This window comes from Sus scrofa, chromosome 5 (assembly GCF_000003025.6).
Source record: "Sus scrofa isolate TJ Tabasco breed Duroc chromosome 5, Sscrofa11.1, whole genome shotgun sequence".
NCBI classification, from domain to species: Eukaryota; Metazoa; Chordata; class Mammalia; order Artiodactyla; family Suidae; genus Sus; species Sus scrofa.
The window spans coordinates 18,264,015-18,288,255 of record NC_010447.5 but is presented as its reverse complement, the minus strand read 5'-3'; the positions used below and the strand labels follow the sequence as shown (position 1 = coordinate 18,288,255).

The 24,241-nt window shown below is 41.1% G+C and overlaps 1 long non-coding RNA gene across 4 annotated transcripts in view; it reads right to left on the bottom strand.

Annotated features, from left to right (window-relative positions):
* EIF4B overlaps nucleotides 1-21,785 on the bottom strand; it is a 32,275-nt gene extending 10,490 nt beyond the window's left edge. For 2 of the 4 annotated variants that reach the window (XR_002343951.1, XR_002343953.1), the window contains exons 1-6: nucleotides 21,484-21,693; nucleotides 12,802-12,939; nucleotides 9,243-9,451; nucleotides 6,317-6,433; nucleotides 4,506-4,560; nucleotides 3,726-3,860 (exon numbers count right to left, since the gene is read on the bottom strand). This is a non-coding gene — a long non-coding RNA (eukaryotic translation initiation factor 4B). Of the gene's footprint in view, nucleotides 1-3,725; nucleotides 3,861-4,505; nucleotides 4,561-6,316; nucleotides 6,434-9,242; nucleotides 9,452-12,801; nucleotides 12,940-21,483 lie in introns of all 4 variants that reach the window. The other 2 variants (XR_002343952.1, XR_002343954.1) reach the window with 2 other exon arrangements.

The window sequence follows — 24,241 nt, the reverse complement described above, 5'->3', positions numbered from 1 at the left end:
GATTCTGTTACAATTATTCTATTATTAGTCATTATTGTTAATCTCTTACTACGCCTAATTTATAAATTAAACTTTATACTAATAAAACTTCCAGGATTAAAGATTTATTTAAAAACATAAGCAAACAATATCAGAAAAAGTATAGTTTAAATCTTTCATGCTTGATACCAAAAAAACCAAAGACTACTCAAAAAGAGTTTATCATGGGAAGAAGTTCTCTTGTGGCTAAGTGGGTTAAGGATCCAGTGTTGTCACTGCAGTGCTTTGGGGTGCTGCTGTGGCAGAGGTTTGATCCCTGCCCCAGAAACTTCCACATATACCACAGTTGTGGCCAATAAACCCACAAATACACACACCACAAATCTGAGAAGCCAACAAAATAAGAAAAAAATATATGCAACATACGACAACTGCTTAAGTAACAGAAACTAAGACGGGACATTTTTTTCTGTCACCCAAATGGAAAAGTTAAAATAAATGATACATCTTATACTGGCAGAGTTTAGCGGAGTAACTTTCCTACTCTGCTGATTGAGTTAAAAATAGTACCAATACTGGAGTTCCTTGGTGGCTCATCAAGTTAAGGATCTAGTATTTTCACTGCTGTGGTCTGGGTTCAATCCCTGGCCCAGAAACTTCTGCATGCCATGGCTGGGGCCAAAGAAGATACATGCACAAGAAGGTTCTCCACAATGTTGTTTATAACATTAAAGTCATCGTGTGCTATTGAGCTTCAGCTGATATGTTGGAAACGAAGATTTTTATACAGTACCACCCCCAATTTCTAAACATGAACCAACAAATTAAAAAATAAAATTTGAGTTTAATAATTTATTGAGCAGGCCAAAGAAGGATTTGATTTTTATGATGGCGTTCTTTTAAACAATGGTTTCAGGGGAGTTCCTACTGTGGCTCAGTGGTTAATGAACCCAGCTAGCATCCATGAGGATGCAGTTTTGATCCCTGGCCTTGCTCAGTGGGTTAAGGATCTGGCGCTGCTGTGAGCTGTGGTGTAGGCCAGTGGCTACAGCTCCAATTCGACCCCTAGCCTGGTAACTTCCATATGCCACAGGTGTGTGTGGCCCTAAGAAAAAAAAGACCCCTCCCCTCAAAGCCAAAAAAAAAAAAAAAAATCACACAATGGTTTCATTTTGCAAAAGACATCATTTTGTCTACATATTCATATTTATTCATTCTCAGGTTGTTTAAATTTTGTAATTATAAGCTTGCACTAAGAAAGCAGGGATCTACAGTGAAGAAAAGCAGCAGAGCAGTATGCTGTTACTAAGACAGCCAGGAAATATACAGGTGTCCGCTGAGATTTTACAGTGCTATTTAGCATAACATCCCCCACCCCCACCGTATGTTTTATGGGCTCCATATTTGGGCTATGAGTCTCTGCCTTCTTGGTATTCTGTGGGATTGATCTCTAACGCTGTTAGCAGAGCTAACTTTGGAGCCACAACCTGGTCTTAGAAATTTGGCAGCTTTGGATAACAGTAAATGCAATACTCACTCTTGTTATCCATCCTGCTTGCTGTGATTTTTAAAATTAAAAAAAAAAAAAAAAAAAAAAATTTTTTTTTTTTTTTTTTTTTTTTTTTGCTTTTTTGGACCCCACTCGTGGCATATGGAGGTTCCCAGGCTAGGGGTCTAATCAGAGTTGTAGCTACTGGCCTACACCACAGCCACAGCAACTGCAGGATCCAAGCTGCGTCTATGACCTACATCACAGCTCACGGTAATGTCGGATCCTTAACCCACTTATCGAGGCCAGGGATCGAACCCACAACCTCATGGTTCCTAGTCAGATTCGTTTCCACTGTGCCATGATGGGAACTCCCCTGATTTTTAAGACTGACAAAATTTTCTGAACATATAGAAAACTACAGAAGTGAAAAGGCTTACGAACCTACACTTAGGTTTGGTGGACATTAATATTTTAACACATTTGTTTCAGTTTTTAGATCTAAAAGTAGAGATGTTACAGATGTAGCTACAGGAGCCCATCCATAATCAAGAGGGAGGCTACAGCACCATGCACAAAGCGTTACAACCTCTGGATTAATACTACAGGATGCTGTTTTCAAATTTTTACACACTTTTGCTTTTCTCCTTTAACAAATAGGTTTTGAATTTTATTCCATATATATACATTTAGTTTTTGCTTTTTTGGGGGGGGGCCACACACCTATGGCATATGGAAGTTCCCAGGCTAGAGGTCTAATAGCCACCAGCCTACTCCACAGCCACAGCAATGCCAGATCCGAGCTGTGTCTGCGACCTACACCACAGCTCACGGCAATGCAGGATCCTTAACCCACTGAGCAAGGCCAGGGATCAAAGCCGCATCCTCATACGAGACAGGTTTGTTAACCACTGAGCCACGATGTGAAATTCCTGAATTTTATCCCTGTTATTACATGTATACTTTACTACCAAAGATTCCATTATATGGACAAATCACTACTTAAGTCATTTCTTACTAAACAGGTGGTTCTTTCCATTTAAAATATGACAGTGTTGAGTCTTTCTTCATGTATTTCCATAAAGTTGTATCATCTTTTTCCATAAATGTTTTCTAAAGCTTTTGTTGGATTCAGGTGGTGTGTGTAAAAGTTGTAATTCATCCCAACCCCTACTCCATGACATTCTCTAGTCCTCTTTTCAAAATTAACTTTTTTATTTATTTTTATTTTATTTTATTTTTTTGTCTTTTTGCTATTTCTTGGGCCGCTCCAGCAGCATATGGAGGTTCCCAGGCTAGGGAACCAGAGCCAGAGCAACGTGGGCTCCGAGCCGCGTCTGCAACCTACACCACAGCTCATGGCAACACCGGATCGTTAACCCACTGAGCAAGGGCAGGGACCGAACCCGCAACCTCACGGTTACTAGTCGGATTCGTTAACCACTGCGCCACGACAGAAACTCCAAAATTAACTTTTTTATATATATAATGATTTTTATTTTTATTTTTCATTATAGCTGGTTTACAGTGGTCTGTCAATTTTCTACTGTACAGCATGGTGACTCAGCTACACATACATGTATAGATTCTTTTTTCTCACATTATCACATTCCATCATAAGGGCTATACAGCAGGATCTCATTGCTTATCCACTCCAAAGGAATAGTCTGCATCTATTACCCCAAGTTCCCAATCCATCCCGCTCCCCAACCCCCCCCTAGGAAACCATGAGTCTATTCTCCAAGTCCATGGTTTTTTCTGTGGAAAGGTCCATTTGTGCTATGGATTCCATTTATAAGTGATGTCATATAGTATTTGTCTTTCTGACTTACTTCACCAAAATCTATGGAACCTTCGCGAATTTGCGTGTCATTATTGCGCAGGGGCCACGCTAATCTTCTCCGCATCATTATGATTTTAGTATATGTGCTGCCAAAGCGAGCAGCTCAAAATTAATTTTACTTATTTGCTTATTGTTTCTCTCCCCTAGTTTAAACAATGTTCAACAAGGACAGTATTTGTCTGTTTTGTTCACTGCTATATCCTGGACTTACAAGACTTTAGTATTACAGACGTTTAGTATTTTCGAAGGTAATACATTTTCTGTTATTTTAAAAATTATCTATATTTTTCCCCCTGTATCTACTGCTTCCCTCCCTTTATCTGCTAATGTGATAATCTACATTAACACATCTGTCCTATTATATAAAACAACCCCAAGACAGAGAAGAAACTAACTTGAGAAAAATGAACTTACTGTCTCCAAAGCTGTCATCACCTCTTCTAGGCGGGTAGTCATCAAAGCTGTCTGTAGCAGGCCGGGCCCTCCAGTCTGTGTCTGTTTTGTCAGAATCCCGATTTCTATCTCGGCCGAAAGAACGATCATCCCTGTCTACAGATACAGAGAATGAAATGACAGAGGTTAACTTACAATAACTTTTGCTCTATCTTTCTCACATGCACAGACCCCTGCCCCCACCCCATTTTCCTCACTCCTATCACAGCATCATCATGAAGTCGTCCCAGGCTGTGTAAGTGCACTCTCCAATTCCATCAAAGTGACTGACTCCCTTCCTCACAGTTAGTTATTCCTCCTGGTTTAATGCTTATCTATTTCATCTTCTGTACAGACCAGAAGCCCCTGAAATATACATGAATCAGGCTTCCCCTGTGTCCAGTGTGCTGCTAGGTACCTAATCTAGTTATTATACATTTAATGTTCACCTAAGTCAATCACAATACTACTAACATTTTGGGCTGGACAATTCCTTGTTGTGGGGGGCTGTTATATGTATTATGGGATTAGTCCTTGATCCTATTAGAAGCCAGTAACCCTCCCTAGAGTTTTGACAACCCAAATGCTAACATCAACAAATGTCCCCTGTGAAGCAAAAAGCATCCTCAGTTGAGAACGACTGCTTTAGATTAGGGTAGGCCTCCATTATCCACCTCCATTAAAAATTTCTGAGGAAGGGCACCTCTGCTTTGTCATCTTAGCACCATGACGAAACGGGAAACGTCCCGTCAGCTTTCTTACCTTTATCCTGTGCTTGATCAGCAACGTCCACTCGAATTCTCCTGTTACCTAGAGACTGAGAGGATAGGACCATATTAACCAACCTTTTGCCCCATTATGCACAAATCCCATGAGTGACCTTGAACGTCTGGGCATAGCAGAAGCACTGGGGGAAGGAAGATAAAGGAAAAACACTGTAATCTAGCCAACACTACAATTTGTTGGCTAAAGAATCCCTTATAAAGACTTGAATATGAAATAACCCCTTAGAATCAACATTTAACTTGGGTTTAAGTGAATGTAATTATCCTTCCATTTTTATTAAGTCAAATCTCACGGAGTAGATTTAACTTTTTAACTATCAAAGGCAATTTGTCAAGTGTAATAAAAACCATTTCTAGACAAAATACAAGGCATTATTTGGGTCCAGAGCAATTATATAAACATTTGGAGTCTCTACTATGTACTAGCAAAGTTGCATAAAGCATGGTCTCTGAGTATAATCTCAAATCTTTTCTCTCACTATTACCTTTGGGTAAATCAGTTCCTCTGGGATACCCTCTGATTTCCCTTGCCCACATCATTATTTATATACTTTGAACCCAATTAATTCTACTCCTGAATTTTCCTCATTTCATAGTAGAATCTACTACAGCTGAAGAAGGATAACAATGAATTTCAATTAAGAACCCCTGGAATTATGTTCAATACCACTATGATGAAATTGCTAAATACAAAGTAACTCATAAGTCTGGACCCTGACAACATTTTAAATTATAGTCGATCCAGCAAACTTCAGACAGTAACAATTAAATTCTTATCCTAAGTTGAAAATTAGTAATACAATAAAATCTAAAAATGATCTGAGAAGAAAAACTTTGAAACAACTTTAGCTTTCCACATATTTAACTAAATATATTAATTTTATTCCTCTTTGACATTTGCTTCAGATAATCATAGTGCCACTGAGTTAGGAGGCAGGAAAAATATTTTCAATTACATCCAATGGTAGATCTGGAACCACAGAATGATGGCACAAGTGGTTCTGAAATCTGCTTTCTCAACAAACAATGAGGGGTTATTAGAATTAAAAGAGAATGCTTCAAAATCCTGCACAGGCTAGCCTAAGAATCCCTACATGGCACCAATCACCCAAATAACTATTAACAATTAAATGTAATCCCCATATTCCCCTTTGTGTATTAACAGCTGAATTTCCTCTTCCTACTGAGCTTCTAGTGTATCTGGATAGAAAAACATCCATGGGCAACATTAAAAGGCAGGACTGAATGTTTATCATTACTTTCCTGTAAAAGATTCCTAGGAGCACGTATTACAAATGACATCTTGGCGTGAAATGCTTCTGAGCGCTCTTAAAATTAAACAAAACAAAAAAACAAACCTAACAACCTCCAGAAACCAAACCATTACTTCCCTGAAAATGAAATAATGTCTTTAAATACTAAAATAACATGATTTTTCTATTTGCCTTGATCTGGTTATTATTCTGAAAAGACAGTCATAAGAGCTCTCTGCTCTGAGAGAACTACAGTGAGATTTTTTTATTAAGGACTTAGTGCACTGGATTTCTTCACAATCTCCCTCCTAAACACCTTCTTGAATTACTGGGCCCTGCTGAATCTGCTGAAGGGGGGTGTGACATGCTAGATGTCAAATGTTTAGTGTAACACTGATAAATTATCCAAGATTTTCTCTGTAGCTATTACAGGAATCTTTGAAATAGCTACCAAGCCAGCCTAAAAAATACCAGTTTGATAAGCACAAGAGCTGTTAACTCCCGGCCCTTAAACCCCCACCCTCATTTTATTTACCTCTTCATTGAGGCTCAGGGCACTGAGCAAGGAATCCAGGTCCTCAAACTCAGCGTAACCGAAACCTTTCAACCTCTCAGGATTGCTGGGTTCACGTGGTAAACGCACTGCACTGATCTGAAGGAGTAAATAAAGAAAAATATTTGCCAGTTCAATGTTCTTGTTCATTTGTCTTGTTGTTTTCAGGGAACCTTCCCTTCTATCCCCTGCCCCCTATGCTGCCCACAAAGTCCTTACATTATATATATGGCTAATCTATGCTTTTGTGGGTTTTCTTAAGGCTGCACCTGTGGCCTATGGAAGTTCCCAGGCTAGGGGTCCAATAGGAGCTACAGATGCTAGCCTACACCACAGCAACGCCAGATCCTTACGCCACTGAGCAAGGCCAGGGATCGAATTTAAATCCTTATGGATACTGGTCGGGTTCGTAACCTGCTAAGCCACAACGGGAACTCCCTGTTTTTCAATTAAGAGCAGCTGCTCGTTCCACACTTTGTTTCCAATTCTTACCTTTCAGAAGTCTAATTCAATTTTTGCCGATTTTTGGGGGCAGTATATGACTGCCCAGACTTATCTGAGAACACTATCTTCATATACTAAGAGCTTGGCAGAATCAAACACTGGATTGTGAATCCTCACCGTCCTTACCCTCTTTGCTGAATCCCGAGAGTAAACCAATTATACTTTTTACTACTTTCTTGCCACCTTTTATGTCTATATTCTTACCCCTTTCATTTACTTTTTCATTTCTTCAATATTTTGCATATATTCAAGATTATCTTCTGTATCCCTGATAGTTTATTTTGGGCTCCTCAAATATAGATTTTGTTACAGTCACTTTTAAATTCTAGTTGAGGTGTCCCCGTCAACAGAACAGTAAAGAACCTGACTAGTATCCATAAGGATGAGAGTTCAGGGCCCGGCCCAGTGGGTTAAGGATCCCATGGTACTGTGAGCTGCAGTGTAGGTTGCAGACATGGCTTGGATCGTGCATGGCTGTGGTGTAGGCCGGTAGCTGCAGCTCCAATTTGACCCCTAGCCTGGGAACCTCCATATACCACAGATAGGACCCTAAAAAGCAGAAGAAAAAAAAAAAAAAAAGAAAAGAAAATGAGAAAATCTAGTTTAACTCAACTCATGAATACAGGAGAAAAAGAACAAAATTTAAAGAAGTAGCAGCCATAGACCAATTCTAGACCATAAAGCTGAAAAACCTGAACAGGCCAGAGGTTATTCTACAAAAGAGAGATCACTAGAGGAATCAAAAACAGGTCAGCCTTCTAGAGGTCTACATAATTAAGATTTATAGGTGGCAGTCAAAAATAATCACATAAGAAAAGCCAGCTGCAGAAGTTGATGGCCCACTGCAGAAACGAGATCTATCGAGGAAGGGAGTTAAACAGCAAGAGTGAAGGGCTGAGCAAGTTCTTAGAAGAAAGCTACTTTTCAATGTATTCTTACTGGCAAAGACTCTTGAGAAAAACTCAATAGAATGAAGTCCTAAGTATTTCATTTATTTATTCATTAATGTCTGTTTTTTGCTTTTTAGGGCCGCACTTTCGACATATGGAAGTTTTCAGGCTACGGGCTGAATCGGAGAGCTACAGTTGCCAGGCTATAGCACAGCCACAGCAATGCCAGACCCAAGCCACATCTTTGACCTACACCACAGCTCATGGCAACGTCAGACCCTTAACCCACTGAGCGAGGCCAGGGATAGAACTCGCATCCCCGTGGATACTAGTTGGATTTCTTTCCTCTGTGCCTCAAACGGAACTCCCTTTATTTATTTTATGGCTGAACCCTGGGCATAAGGAAGTTCCTGGGCCAGGGACTGAATTCTGAGCCCCAGCTACAACACATGATGCCACCAGATCCTTTAACCCACTGTTGGGCCAGAGATCAAACCTGCATCTCTGCAACAACCTGAGCTGCTGCTGTTGGATCCTTAACTACTGCGCCATGGCGGGACCTCCAGAAGTACTAAGTATTTTAAAATCAAAGTTTGGAAAAAGAACTTCTGAGTACTTCATACTCATTTTCATTTTCTGGAAACTTCCAGATTATTGTTATCAAAATCCTTCCTAAGTTTTCTAAGCAAGCCTATTGAACACTGAATTCCACTATATGTGAACAGACTCTGTTAATATAAACTAGGTATCTGCTCAGTTAAATGAATTCATATAAAATATTAAAAGGTGCAAGTTACGTTGCCCTGTGTACAGTGGGTTAAGGATCCAGCGTTGCTGCTACTTTGGTGCTGGTTTGATCCCTGGCCCAGGAACTTTAACGTGCTTCGGCTGCAGCCTAAAAACTAAAATTTGTACTGATATAAGCCTGAACATCATTAACAGAATGGCTGAGTTTAGAGAAACTTTCTACCTGTTGACATTTAATGGGATACATCACCTTTAAGTTTTTAATGAGATGGGTACATGTTTTTGAGATTCTCTCTGTATCAATAAAGTATTAATTTTGCTGCTAAGACTATCCAACTGGTGGTGATGGATGAGAACATTCTCAGCCAAAGGGCCTAAACACCCCTTATTTTCACATACCTGTTTCTTCCAGGTCCAGATACTACCTTAAAACCTTTCAACACATTGTGGCTCAGTGGAAATGAACTGGACTAGTATCCATGAGGATGTGAGTTTGACCCCTGGCCTCATTCAGTGGGTTAAGGATCAGGCACTGCCATGAGCTGTGGTGTAGGTCGCAGATGCAGATGCTGAGTTGCTGTGGCTGTGCTGTAGGCCAGTGGCTGCAGTTCTGATTTGACCCCTAGCCTGGGAACTTCCATATGCCATGGGTACAGCCCTAAAAAACAAACAAACAAAACAACCTTTCAACATAGAAATTCAGGGATAGTCACTACCAACACACTACCCTCCACATCTAATTAACTGCCTAAAACCTTTATACTTACATTTAATCCTCTAAAGAATTCCTTGATGGAGTCTTCTGTCACATCATAGGGCAGGTTCCCTAGAAAAGCAGTGTAGGGTGGCGATTTGGGAAGACGGCTCCGGTCGATATTGGGTTCCCGAGCAGCCCGTGGAGCAGTGGGCAGAATGGAACGGTCAATTGGAGGTGCCCTATACACATCGTCATCATTACTATGCCAAGTGGTTGAAACTAGGAGAGAAAAGTGGACATAAGAAATTCAGAAGAGGAGCTGGAAGAATCAGGCTCCTGGACTTCAGACTATACTACAAAGCAACAGTCGTCAAAACTGCATGGTACTGGCACAAAGACAGACATATAGATCAGTGGAACAGGATAGAAAGCCCAGAATTAAACCCATGCACTTACAGCTAACTAATCTATGACAAAGGAAGCAAGACTATACAATGGAGAAAGGACAGCTTGTTCAATAAGTGGTGCTGGGAAAACTGGACAGCCACATGGAAAAGAATGAAATTAGAACACTCCCTAACACCAGACACAAAAATTAACTCCAAATGGATTAAAGACCTAGATATAAGACCAGACACTATCTAACTCCTAGAGGAAAACATAGGCCAAACACTCTCTGACATAAACGACACCAACAGCTTCTTAGATCCACCTATCAGAGTACTGACAATAAAAAGAAAAATAAACAAATGGGACCTACTCAAACTTCAAAGTTTCTGCACAGCAAAGGAAACCCTAAACAACACAAAAAGACAACCCACAGAATGGGAGAAAATCTTTGCAAGTGAATCGACTGACAAGGGATTAACCTCCAAAATTTATAAACAACTTCTGCAGCTCCATACCAAAAAAAAAAAAAAAACAACCCCATCAAAAAATGGGCAGAAGATCTAAACAGACAATTCTCCAAAGAAGACATACAGATGGCCGAGAAACACATGAAAAGATGTTCAGCGTCACTCATTATTAGAGAAATGCAAATCAAAACCACTCTGAGGTACCACCTTACACCAGCCAGAATGGCCATCATCCAAAAGTCTGCAAACAGTAAGTGCTGGAGAGGGTGTGGAGGAAAAGGAACCCTAGTATACTGTTGGTGGGATTGTAAATTGGTGCAACCACTGTGGAAAGCAGTATGGAGATTCCTCAGAAAACTAAACATAGAACTACCATTTGATCCAGCAATCCCACTCCTGGGCATCTATCCAGAGAAAACCATGACTCGCAAAGACACATGTACTCCAATGTTCATTGCAGCACTATTTACAATAGCCAAGACATGGAAACAACCTAAATGTCCATCGACAGAGGAGTGGATCCAGAAGATGTGGTACATATACACAATGGAATATTACTCAGCCATCAAAAAGAACGAAATACCAGCATGTTTAGCAACATGGATGGACCTAGAAACTATCATGCTAAGTGAAGTCAGCCATACAATGAGACACCAACATCAAATGCTTTCACTGACATGTGGAATCTGAAAAAAGGACAGACGGAACTTCTTTGCAGAACAGATGCTGACTCACAGACATTGAAAAACTTATGGTCTCCAGAGGAGACAGTTTGGGGGTGGGGGGATCTGCTTGGGCTGTGGGATGGAAATCCTGTGAAATCAGATTATTATGATCATTATACAACTACAGATGTGATAAATTCACTTGAGTAATAAAAAAAAAGAAAAAAAAAAAGAAATTGAGAAGATAAAACAGAAACAAACTCACAGATTTCAAAACAACCTTATCATTACCATAGCTGAAACTGTTGGAGGGAGGGAAGAACTGGGATGGTGCGAATAACATTTATAAACCACTATATAAAATAGATGATTAGTGAAAACCTAATGTATAGCACAGGGGAAATCTAATCAATAGTCTGTAACAACCTATATGGGAAAAATGAATGGATATATTTATACAAATAACTGGCTCACTTTGCTGTACACCTGAAAGTGACAGAACATTGTAAATCAACTATACTCCAATGGGGGGAAAACTTAGAAGAAACTCCCCTTACTGCCAATGTAGAGTAAGAGAATGTATGCTAAGTGTAAATAAGCTATGTCAGGAAATAAGGAGATAAAAAGCGCAGGGGTTTAGCAATAAGGGTACTTTATAGAAAAAAAGGCTTCTGAAATTTTAGAATCAAGGTAGCAATGCGAGAGCTCCCGCTGTGGTGCCAACAGGATCGGCAGCATTTTGGAAGCCCTGGGTCGTGGGTTCCATCCCCGGCTCGGCACAGTGGGTTAAGGTTCCAGCGTTGCTGCAGCTGTGGCTTAGGTTGGGACTATGGCTGGGATCTAATCCCTGGCCCAGGAGCTCTGTATGCTGCAGGGCAGCCAAAAATGAAAAACAAAACAACACAAAAACAAAAACAAAACAAAGTAGCAATGCAAAAAGACTCAATATTTACTGTCTCTTTGTTTCTCTGTATTTGAAAGTCTTTTAAGGCCCTGGCTTTTGTAAACAGAATCATAGTAACTTATGTAGCAAAGAAAGGAGAGAATTATCACTCACTATTTATGGAATGTTATCATGCGCCAGGTACTTCATTACATCCCATGTTACCTTTTTAAATAATTCTCTAAGTTTATTCCCCACTTAACAGAAAAGGAAACCAAGATATCCAGGAGGTTTAGAAACTTGCCCGAGGTCACACAGATGGTAGTGTAGGATAGTAATCCTAGCAGAGCCAGGATTCAAACCTGGGTTCCTCTCAATCCAAATGTATTTACCCCAACTCTCACATTCCTACTTTCTAGCTAGAGAAAGTTTCCTTCATGGCTTATTCTCCCCACTTTAATAACAGCCAGATGTCCCTACAGCACTGCCATGATTTTGTACCTTAAGTTGTTGTACCTCAACACTTATGGAAGGTATGATCTAGATGAAATTTCTTATTATGAAACTAGGTCACAAAAGAAAAAGTATTCTTCAGTTTTCAAGGAAAGCTTTCAGAGAAAAATGATGGGCGATCAGTTGTTATACCCAATGATTTTCTAGCTCCTGCCTGTTCCTAGATATTCCTTAAAGGCAAAGAACTTACCCCAAAGATACCCCAATGACTGTCTCTATTTCCCCACCATAATTACTTGTCCTATTCACTTACCTCAGACCATTTCTGTTCACCAGGGGGCACCCTGACTTCATACTAATAGCTCCTAGAACAAATTACTCTTTGACTTTTGAGTATAAACAGCTTATAGATTACACTGCAATATTACTTTATGAGGATAGTGTAGAATTCTAGACTCGAGATGAATAATCTAGTCCTTACTTTCCAAATGAAGAAAATGAGGCTTAAAAGGATAGTACCCTGAGAAGAGTGTGTTACTCCAATAGTCAGAACCAGCACTAAGCTCTCTTGAATCACCGCTTTAGTCCTTATCACAAACTCTTAAAGCCTAAACCTAAGATTCTATAAAGTACATAAACATAAGATTTCAGGTTCTACAACATTAGTAAGTTCCATCCAAATTACAAGTGTAAATCATTATTACGGAATAGATTCTGTCTAGAAGGTAATGAAAACGCCAAGCATGAAGGAAAGTTAAAAAAAAAAATTACCATCTCCTTCTAGGTCATCTGTTTCATCAGCCCAGCTGACTGGTTTGGGGACATAAGTGCTTCCTCCACCAGTCCCTCCATCCTCAGCTAGAAAGTCTGTTAGGGAGATAGTCTTCCCCTTCTTATTCTTCTTTTTTGCTGTTTTAAAAAAGGCAAGAGAAAGATTACTCATCAATATTTAGGTATTTACAAAGTTGTACACTGCACTATTGTTACATATACTTATAAAGAAAGCAACAATAAAGGCCCATTAAAGGTTTAGATTATGGCACACTAATATATATTACAAGATTTCCCTCTTGTTTAAACACACTTTATACTTATGTATGGAAAAGGACCTAGAAGGATTCTCAAACTTACTCTGGGAAGTAAAACGGGTTATTTATTTCCTATTATATTCACCTGCATATCCTTTGAGCTTTTGGTGGGGGAGCTGTGCCCTCGAACTTGGGAGGTTCCCAGGCCAGGGACTGAACCCAGCCACAGCAGTGACAACACCAGATCCTCAATCTACTGAGACACTAGGGAACTCCCTGAGATTTTTAACTTAACAACTACTTGTGTTTAAGACAGGTTACTACATTCATTGCTCCTGGGACACAAAGACAAAAAAAATCCCTAATAACCTTTTAAAGGACATTTTGAGAATTGTTTGATACTTGTAAAATAACCACATGAGATAGAAATCATTGCTATCAATTTATAGAGAAGGAAACCAAGTTTCAGAGAGGTTAAATGACTATCCTAAAGCTACAGTGATATTAGATGGCAGAAGAATTAAACCCAAGGTTTTGGCTAACAAGTCTAGGGCTCTTCTCATAGGAGCTGCAGCCTCCAAGAAGCTTGTTTTTAGTTCTATGGCAGGTTGTCACCAGGGCAAATAATGTGCTGTCATTTTAAATTGTTGCAATGATAAGACTCATATACATAGCGTGACCTCTCTGCCCCCTAGGGAAAGGAAAAAAAAAGAGAAAAGAAAAAAAGATCTTCTTCTCTACCGTAATACCATATATGAAGATATATTAAAGGGAAAACCTAAGAAAAAAATCCCAAGAACCAACACGTTTAAATGTTTTCCATGGTTATGGTATCTTTAGGAATCTCTGAATGGCTCCATGTAGTGGACTGACCTCAGCTCTTTAACTTTCTAGTCCTCAGAACTTCTAAGTTGGCACCAATCAGCAGCTAATGTAGAAGAGTTGAAAGGACTAAACTGAACTTCTAGAACAGAACTTCTGAGATGGCACCAATCAGCAACTACTGCAGAAGAGTTGAAAGGACTAAACTGAAGTTCTAGAACTGGCCCCTGAGAGCAGCTATGACATGGTGAGAAAAAAACAAGCAGCTTGGTTGTAACAAAGATCAGTTTCATAGCTTTATAATGAAGAGTGCCTCCTCCATGTTCCAATTCTCAACAAATTTTCAATTCCATAGGACGTAGAATCTGTAATTTGATATACACCATTTGCTTAACTGCATGGAGGTTGCTGTCTCACATGGTACCTGCCTTTCTTCTAAAATACCATTTTCAGGAAATAAAGACCTGTTTACTATGTTATGAATCTTCTGGGCACAATATGAACCTGAGGTATTACGGTGTCAATGTGCAAACCAGATGAATTGGGCTGTAATTATACAGAGAAAAGACGATTCTGAATGTGAATTTTCTATGCTTCTCAAGTGACTGAATACTAATCCTGCTCCCAAAACTATCATTTATGACCAACCAGATTATATTCTGGATCTATTTTATGCCTCAAAAGAAAGCAGCAATGCAAAGGTTGAGTCTTACAGCACTGATATTGCTCCTAACTCATAATGAAAGGCCTAGGGGAAATTTTAATAAGTTAATTTGAATAAGACATAAAGCATACCTCTGAAGTAGAACGATTATAGTGTATAGGCTTACTTTAATTGTCCAATTCAAAAAATAGTGTCTAGGACTAGTAGGGAAGCTAGAAACTTTTTTTTGTCTTTTTGCTATTTCTTGGGCCACTCCTGTGGCATATGGAGGTTCCCAGGCTAGGGGTCAAATCGGAGCTGCAGCCTCTGGCCTACACCAGAGCCACAGCAACACGGGATCCACGCTGCGTCTGCAACCCATACCACAGCTCACGGCAACGCCAGATAGTTAACCCACTGAGCAAGGGCAGGGATCGAACCCACAACCTCATGGTTCCCAGTAGGATTCGTTAACCACTGCGCCACGATGGGAACTCCAAATCTTTACCTTTTTTTGGGGGGGGGGGCTTAACCTAGTATCATGACTGAGAAAATAAAAATAAAACTGGTGGTCAGTCCATATAGTGAGCTCAAGTCCAGTGTAATAATAAGAATTTGACTGAGGTACTACCCCTTTCCCCTCTGTTTTATGTAACAGAACCTGGAATGAGCCTGCTCTTTCATCTGATTCTGTTTTATATAAAAGAATCTGGAATTAACCCGACCTTTGGTCTGATTTTGTCTTAAATCAATTTCCTAAATTAGAATCTCTCAACTTTTACCCCTTGACTCTCGACAAACAAATCACACATGCTCCTTTAACATTATCTGAATTTCAAAATAATTAATCAAATATCATGACCAAAAAAATTAATGCACTTTTGCAGAATGTCTTCAAATTGTACATCTCCCTTTCTGTAATAGCCACTCCAAGAACTTCCGGCTGAGAAATTACTATTGGATGACAGAAGGAGTTCTGTCATTAAAGACAGAACTATTCCTTAAGAACAGGCTAGGAATTCCTGCTGTGGCACAGTGGGTTAAGAATCTGACTGCAATGGCTCAGGTGGCTGCGGAAGCACAGGTTCAGTTCCCTAGCCTGGCGCAGTGGGTTAAAGGATCCAGCATTGCCTCATCTGTGGCTCAGATTCAATCCCTGGCCCTGAAACGTCCATATACTGCAGATGCAGCTGTTAAAAAAAAAAAAAAAAAGGGCAGACTAAAATTCTTTCACAAGATCTTTAACTTATGTTTCTTTAAATCTAGCAGTCGCACCGATTCACAATATAAGTAGCATATTTAACTGAACAAGCACTTAAAAAGTAAAATTAATAAACCTAAGTGTTTGCTATCCTGCAACAAACTGAGAAACTTTGTTATCTAAATCCACCACTCCCTTTGCTCCTGCAACTTCTAGGTCCATTTCAAGTTTAAGGTTTCAACAATGCCTTATGCTTTGTAAGTAATGCATCTTTTAATACTTTAGGGGTATCAATCCCTTGACACAATGATTGAAGTGATCCAACTCTTAATTATCTTTAAGTCTTATATGAATTGGTTAAAGTCAAACCAACCACCTAGTAAAACACACCCCAATTATTTAAGACCAAATCCATATGGGCTAAAAAAGAAAAAAAAAAAAATCACACCCCAGAAATTTTATTAAATCCTCTAACTGCCCACTTGCCTCATTATTGTAATTCATTAAGTACTAGGTGTTTGTGAGGCTCTTTCTATTTACATCTAGGTTAAAGAAAAGATTTGGGGCGGGGGCTTTTTAGGGCCACATCCACGAGTACGGAAGTTCCCAGGCAAGGGGTCAAATCAGAGCTGCAGATGCTGGCCTACAGCAATGCTAGATCCCGATCTACACTGAAGCTCACGGCAATGCTGGATCCCTAACCCACTGAGGGAGGCCAGGGATCGAACCTGCATCCTCATGGATACTAGCTGGATTCCACTGGACCACAAGGGGAACTCCAAGATCTTAAAAAGAGCATTTTTCAAAATGTTAAGTCTACAAGTCCTTAGACAAGAGACAATAAAATTGTGGCCTTCTTAATAAAAAAGCAGGGTTTGTTAAGGTAGATGTAAAAGCAAATACAACAAGTAACCAGCTCAACTCTTAGTTTCTCAATCTCTGCCCAAATTTTTAGGCTGCATTCTTTGTTGGGGTTGGGGGCCTGTCCTGCGCATTGTATTTAACAGCCTCCACGCAGTAGCAAACCTCCCCAACCCCACGGAGATAGCCAAAAACTCCTCTGGACATTGCCAAATGCCCCATGTTCGGGTGAGACAAAACTGCCCATCACTGAGAAACACAGTTTTAAATGGTGCTTTTACATCAATAAATTACTTAAAAGGAAATGTTGGCCCTATATAAAGCACACTGGCAGAAAAGTGACTGTAATAAACAAAGCCTTCAGGATTATCAGGCTGAAGCAGGTAAAAATACGCTTCCTTAATTTTTCTCAGAATGTTTCCCTATTATAATGCCACAGCATTAGTAATAAAAACACCAACTGACAGATATCAGAGTGATAAAATCTATGGACAGGCTGCTAGTTCTTCAAACACCATAAAGTACCTTAAGCCATAAAGCTTATTTGTTGTTCAATGCAACCCTACTTTCTTCATCTTCTTCAATGAGCTGTTCTTGGAGTTCCCATAGTGGCTCAGTGTTTAACAAATCTGACAAGGAACCATGAGGTCGCGGGTTCCATCCCTTGCCTTGCTCAATGGGTTAAGGATCCGTTGTCGCTTTGGGCTGTGTTGTAGATTGCAGATACAGCTCAGATCCTGTGTTGTTGTGGGTCTAGCATAGGGCGGCAGCAACAGCTCTGATTAGACCCCTGGCCTGGAAACATCTATATGCTGTGGGAGCAGTATATGGAAAAGACAAAAAGACAACCACCCCCAAACGAGCTTTTCTTATTTAGGAAGGGGAATCCACATAGCCCTTAACATTCAGATGAAGCTCTGTCAAAAGTTGAGTTTCCTCACTTACTTTATAGGGTTATCAACTCTTCTGAATGTTTTAATAATTACAGACTAATTATTACACTCAGAAAGTGTCACAAAAACCTATATAATGGAGTTCCTATTGTGGCAGAGTAGGTTAAGGATCTGGTGGTATTGCTACAGCTGTGGCTCAGATTTGACCCCTGGCCTGGGAACTTCCATATGCTGCAGGTGCGGCTGAGAGAAAAACAAACAAAAAAACCCAAACCTGTACAAGATCATAGCAGCATCATTCATCATGGGCTCAAAACTGGAAAAAACCCAAATGCCCAATGGATAAAGGAGTTCCCAGGTGGCACAGCAGGTTAAGGACCTGGGGGTGTCGTTGCTGTGGCTCCAGGGGGTCCTTCCCTGGCCAGGGAACTTCTGCATGCCTAGGGTTCTGCCAAAAAAAAAAAAAAAAAGAGAGAGGGAGAGACAAATAAAATACAGATGTCTATACAATGGATTTGGCAAGAAAAAAGAATGAGTATCCATACATCCTAATCCTACAATAAAAATGAATCCTAAAAAACATGCTAAGTGAACATTAGCAACAAGTCTATTAGATGACTCCATTTATATGAAATGCTCAGGATAAGTAAATACAAAAAATAGTAAGATTAATGATGGGTGTGGGGGAGGAGAAATGACTGTTAATGGGCAAGATGTTTCTTTTCTGGAAAGTGAATCCTGCCAAAGTCTCCACAATTGGAAACAAATTAATGATCAATAAAGTTTCCTCAAAGAAAGGATACTGTATAAATGCAACCCACTCAATACCAGAGTGCCTAGAACTAATCTACTGCTGTTTAAAGCCTAGCATGAAAAGATGTTTCATACAATGCAGTATCACGATGCTGAGAGGCCTCAAGTCCTACTGTGGTATTGTTTAGCACAGCAGAGAATCAAGACTAAGAACCAATAAGCTTCACCACCTTGACCCCTATGTTCAGTTGTTATGGGACCTTTCTTCTCTGTCCAGCTTCGCACAGACACAATCTGAGGAAAATGCCATATTGCCTTTTCCTTACCTCTCCACACATACTCAATTTGATCACTTACTTGGAGAGATAAATTTAAGAATAACTTGTTTTAGGCATTTTCCTACTCTCAGGACTACAGTAATATCCCTAACAAATCTAAGAAACTGATTTTGTTGTCTGCACTTATAAATGTACATACACATACTTAATTACAAGCAAGCACTTGATTAAAAAAACAAAAACAAAACCTTTAGTTAATTTCTTCCCCAGGATCACAAAAACAGTAAATTCTAGGATGTTTTGACACAAATACAATGTGGTAAGCTATAATATATATATATATATCTCAAGCTATACCTACCACCTACCTCAAAGCTGTCCAAAAGTATATATACTTTTTTTTAAAGTGACATAGAAATACAATGTTTTACCTTGATAACTTTCCTATTTGTACTTGAATTTTCATTAAGGAAAACTGGCCTTCTGAACTTGGGTATCTTACTCCCAGAATAACAAACATATGGTAGAAAACAGGATGTGAGAATAAGTAACATTTGAATAGCATATAATGGTAAACCACTGAAAACTATTTTTCACCATAGGGGTCAGCACTGTATGAAAACAACCATCAGACTATCCTCTCCTCATAAAAAATAATCAAACAAGATGGCACATACATAATGGCATTCTGAAATGTGGGCACAGGTACACTATTCCCAATTTCAAAGCAGTCTAATCTCAAATAATTTAACCCCCTTCAAAAACATTCACTCCCCTACAGGCAAGGAGAACAGATTCAATAGCTTCCAGTTGTTGAAGGTCAATAATGGGTCACATTGGATACTGGTATTACAGCAAAGAATTTTTTGGTTTCATTTAATGGCAAAAGAAGCCCATGAAGTTTTATCATGTATTTTCACTAAGAAAATATTAGATGTTTTTTTCAACAAAATACTGGGTGTCAAGAAATATAATGAAAATACACTAGTTTTACACACTCAATACTGTCATATCTAGGAATAGTGGAGACTCAGAGTTAATGTCATGGGAAAAAGATTACAAGTGGGAAATTTGATTAATTCCTCAAGGGCAGACTCTCAAGAGGTAAGCTTGTGCCTAGATACTAGCATAGTGTCCCTTACACATACTACCCAAACTAAAAAGATTTATGGAACCGAATTAAAGGAAATGAGGCTTGAAGGGTGTAGAATAAGTATGGAAGCACAGGAGGAGGCCTCACTAAGCAAATCCATTTAACCAGTACAGATTTCACTCAGCTCTGCAATATGAAGGACAGATTGTTAAATTGTCTTCCACCTCTAAGAATTCCACAAATGTTATAGAGAAAGGGAATAAAAGCTTTTCACTAAATTATGGCATGAAGCCACCAAAGATAGCAAATTAAGGCCAAATATGTACCTTACTTCAGATGAAACTCTCGGGCACACCTAACTTATGGAAGCCAACCTTGTTATTTTCCCAGTTGGTAACCGAGAAGAGTACAAGAGGGATCAGAAGTCTCAAGATTTCGACCTTACTTTGCCATCACATGCAATGTCACCTTGAACAAATAATTTCATCTTCCTCAGATGGGAGCTACCAACACCTGCCTACATTATCTCACAGAACATCAAAGTAGCCAACTTACATAAAAAGTGCTAGGTTAACTGTCAAGTGCTACATTAATGAAAGGTATTAAGTTCAAATACACATCAATTCCCTCAACATTTTCCAAAGACACATACAGAAGGGAAATTCCTGGTGAGAAATCAATGTCATGGGATGATAGTTGTTCAATAAATGTTTTGTCCAATGCAGGATCATTCCAGGGAGAAGCAGCCATCCCCCCCCCCAATTAATGCTACAAAATGTAGGCACAGCTCACTGGCTAAGTCCATCAGAAATTCAAGTAGACTTGCATGTCAGTGATATTCTCTCTCCCCAAATCTAAAAATGAAACCAACCCCAGCCAATAATATTATTTTAAAGCAACCCCATATTAGTTATACGGTTATCTGTAAAAGAAGTGCGCCAAACCCTATCACTGAGGCTATCAAAATTCAACCCAAGTGGAAGCTGTCATGGGATCTGACCTTGTTCACCACTGTACCTCCAGTACCTAGAACCGTGACTGGGACATACATAGTTTACACTCAGTAAAAACGTGGGGACTGAATAAAGAAAAAAGCCTAGAAATCTAGGTCCCCACCCTTGCTTCCATTCCTCCAACACGTGGGCGCACCAAGCTGGGTTCCCCACCCCCACCTAACTCTAGTAGCTTCAATCTCCAAACCTAACACGTTTACCCTTGGACGAATATAAGGGCCGGTCACACTCCAAAAGGGGAAGAATAGAAAAGTGGAAGGACCTAAAAGAAGGCAACACAGACGTATAAAACCTTCCCATCTGGGCTCTCGCGCGTGCTTTTAAGGCGCGCCCGTCTCCACTACCTTGGGCTCTGCTACCGCGCACGCGCACCGCCTCCCTCCTCCGCCCCTCCACCGACTCGCGCTCGCGTTCTAACTGCCCCCCCTTTATTCCCCTGCCCCCACTCCCGTCCGCAACGGCCTCGCGCCTCGGAAACCTGGCCTAGTGTGCACCGGTCCGCGCGCCAACCGCCTCCTTCCTTCGTCCACGCGGGCACAGTGCTTCACGTCTATGAGAAGGCCTCAGATCTCCCGCGAATCTCTCTGCGCCTTCTCACTCCAACTCAAGCCAGAGTCCACCATTACTCCCCACTCCAACCTCGCGCAGACCGGGTGAAAAGGGTGTGAGGGGGGAGGGGAAGGTGTCCTTCCCCTCCCCCAAACATCCCGAGGCGATAGCCTAACACGGCCAAGCCGCCAGCTTGCCGCGGCCCCAAAATCCGAAGGGAGGCGGTGCCGCCCACCCCCCGACCCTAGGGAATCCGTGGATCAGGCTCAGAGAGTGGCTTCGGAGCCCGGTCCTTGGCCGCGCTCGGCCGCTCACTCACCTGAGGCCGCCATGTTGGGAGAGGGAGAGAGAACGCAAAGGACCCGGATGAGGCAGTCACGTGAGTATAGCGAGCGCGTCGGGCTAGGAGACGCGAAACAGGGAGGGGGCGGGGAGGTGAGGAGGGACACGGGAGGCGGGGCGGCGCTGCTTTAAGTTCGTAAAGCAGCGCGAGGAGGTGGCGCGGCGTCTGACGGGGAGACCGGCGCGACATGTGGCCAAAGGGGTGGGGCCAGGGCTGTCGCGAACCCCCTCACGCTTTACGAAGCGCTACGCACGGACGCGGGGGCTGGGGGTGGGCCCGGGGCGGGCTCTCCTGGTCCGCCGACTTCCGGCTGGTGCGGTGGGCGGGAGGGGGCGGGGTCGCGCTTGCAGGTTCCGCCTCCCTGGCACCGAATGGAAGCGGCTGGAACCCAGAATGGGCGTGCTACAGTTGATTTCCTGAAAGGGAAGGTTCTGAGTGTCTTTGTAAATCGTTTTTTGTTAAAGCAAAACAAACCCAATGTTCCACGTAAGGACGGTTTTAATTGGGCGTGTATAGAAGGAATAAGAAAGTAAGAAATGTTGAACACTTGCTGCCGTGGGATTTTCTCTCTTTCAGTCCTTCATTTTACTGACTCGATTCAGTCAATCTCAGGCCCTTAGGGTTTCACAGCCGAGTGTTATCCATGCTTCCTCTAGCTAATGCTACATTTTATCATATATACTATTTCACTGATCACGTGTCAGGCACTGTTACTGGCATTTTGGGGGGTACAACGGAAAACTGCCTCAAAGGATTTTATAGTCCAGTGAAGGAAAAACAGACAATAAGCAGTGAATACATAAAATATTAGAAGTGTTAAGCACTCTGGAGAATATTAAGGGGTCTTGGTAAAAGTGATTTTGTGCAACTTTAGATTGCCTGGTCCGGGAAAGCCTCTGAGGAAGTGTCATTTAAACTGAGATCTGAATTATGAATAGCCAGCTGTGTGAAGAGCTTTGGAAGAATGTAGAGGATGTTCAGTTAGACCTAATGCTCCAGGGCAGGAACAAGTTGGCGAGTCCAGGATTTTTTGTGTGTGTGTGGTTTTTTTTTTTTTATTTTTTATTTTTAGGGGTGCATCTGCAGGGCATATGGAAGTTCCTAGGCTAGGGGTCAGATTGGAGCTGTAGTTGCTGTCCTACACCACAGCCACAGCAAAGTTTGGTGAGGGAGGGAGAAAAATGGTACAAGATGAAGTTTGAGAGATAGGTAGGGGTGGGATCATGTAAGGTTAAGGAGTTTGGAATTTTTTTTTTTTTATATTTGCTTTTTTTGTTTTTAAGTAACTGGTTTTATTTTATTTTTAATGGCTGCATCTGCAGCATATGGGAGTTTCTAAGCCAGGGATCAGATCTGAGCCAGAGCTGTGGCAACCCTGGTTCCTTTAACCCACTGCACTGGGCTGGGGATTGAACTGGCACCTCCACAGTGACCTGAGCCACTGTAGTCAGTTTCTTAACCCATTGTGCCACAGCAGGAACTCCCAGGAATTTGGATTTTATTACAAGTGGATTGGGAAAGTGTGGAAAGAGTTCCTGCCAGGGAATGTCATGACTTGAAATAAAATTTTGAAAAGGGTTACTTAGTATCTTGATGTTGGTGGTGGTTACATGTATATGTATGTATGTGAAAATCCATTAGATTGTACATTTAAAGAGTTGTGTACTTTACTGTCTAGAAGTCATTCTTTAATTAAAAAAAAAAACAAAACAAAACAGGGGAGTTCCCTCTATGGCATAGTGGGTTAAGATTCCAACTACAGAGGCTTGGGTCCCTGCGGAGGCACAGGTTCAATCCCTGGCCTGGGAACTTCTGCATGCCGTGGGTGCAGCCAAAAGAATATAAACAAACAAGCAAAAATGTTTTTGTGGACCCCTTGAAGGGTGGCGGGGCCCTGGTTCTATACTTGCTGTGCCTACTGGAAAAGTCAGCCTTGGCTACTGTAATCCTGGTGAGAGAAGATGCTGGTTTAGACGTGAGGCTAGAGGTGGAAAGGGGTCGGTGACGGTCTGTTTTGGAAATAGACTGGTGATTATTAGATGTGAAGGGCATGGGGGAAGGAACTCTCCCAAGTTTTTGGCATGAACACTTAGGTGATATCATTTACTTGGTCTCTGCTCTCAGAAAGTCAGGGAACATTTCTATAAAGAAGAGAGCCAGGGAGTTCCTGTTGGGGCTCCGAGGAAACGAATCTGACTAGCATCCATGAGGATGCAGGTTTGATCCCTGGCCTCGATCCATGGGTTAAGGACCTGGTGTTGCCTTGGGCTGCAGCCTAGGTCGCAGACTTGGCTTGGATCTGGCATTGCTGTGGCTGTGGCGTAGGCCAGCAGCTACAGCTCTGATTTGACCCCTAGCCTGGGAACTTCCATATGCTGCGGGGGCAGCCCAAAAAAAACAAAAAAACAAAAAAAAGAAGAGAGCCAGAATTCTGGTGTCAACTCTGCCCAAGTCTCTGGTGTGTCCTTGAAGCATGAATGCATGAAGCAGGCTGCAAACAGCTGAGGAAAGAAAAAGAGAATTGAACAGATCTGAGCTACTCTCTACCTTATGAGAGAGTTTCTAGTTTGGGTCCAACCAGTTTCATTGCTTGCTAAAATAAAAACTTGAACATCTTCAGAGAATGCGTTAGTTCTCTGTTCCTGCTGTAAGAAATTTCCACAAATTTAGTGGCTTAAAATAATAAAAATGTATTCTCTTACAGCCCTGGATCTGAAGTCAGAAAATGGCTTTC